This window comes from Phyllobates terribilis, unplaced genomic scaffold, assembly GCF_046119375.1.
Source record: "Phyllobates terribilis strain yellow unplaced genomic scaffold, ASM4611937v1 Scaffold_5__5_contigs__length_657084704, whole genome shotgun sequence".
NCBI lineage: Eukaryota > Metazoa > Chordata > Amphibia > Anura > Dendrobatidae > Phyllobates > Phyllobates terribilis.
The window spans coordinates 239,186,478-239,187,131 of NW_027362765.1; the positions used below are offsets into that span (position 1 = coordinate 239,186,478).

The 654-nt window shown below is 47.1% G+C and overlaps 1 pseudogene; it reads left to right on the forward strand.

Moving 5' to 3' along the window:
• Positions 1 to 553: 553 nt before the first annotated feature.
• LOC141150934 (U2 spliceosomal RNA) lies at positions 554 to 654 on the forward strand (annotated as a pseudogene).

Consider the following 654-nt stretch of genomic DNA (forward strand, 5'->3'; position numbering starts at 1 on the left):
TCTGCAGGCTCCCTACAGTCTGAAGCTGGCTGCTGCAGCACAGCTAGATAAAAGCCAGGAGCCCATTATGACACGTGCAATGCCTGTCCCATTCTTCCATTCTTGCATTGTTCCATTGTCTCATTGTTCGATTTCCCCCTAACAATGGAACCATGGAATAATGCAAGAATGGAACAGGCATTGCACGTGTCATAATGGGCTCCTGGCTTTTATCTGGTGGTGCTGCGGCATCCAGCTTCAGTCTGTAGGGAGCCTACAGACTGGGAAGCAGGGGGACCGCTGCTCGTTTGCTCATTAACCAGTTATCCTTTCTACCCCTTGCCCCCGGTCTTAAGGCGCATGGGACATTAAGGGGGGGGGATGTATGAAAATAGATGGACTTATGCAGATTAAAAATGTGTGGGGTGCATCTGCAACAAGCAGTATTGTTGTGTGTTTTAATGTTTCTATTGATGAACAACATGTCTTCCTAAGGGGAGTCTTTGTCCCTATCCTTACAATGGGTGCCTTCTTGGGGCCAGGGTGCAGCCAAAGGCCAAAACCAATTCAGGTAATCGCTTCTCGGCCTTTTGGCTAAGATCGAGTGTAGCATGTTTTCTTATCAGTTTAACAACTGATATGTCCCCTATATGTCCACAAATTTTCACACATTCT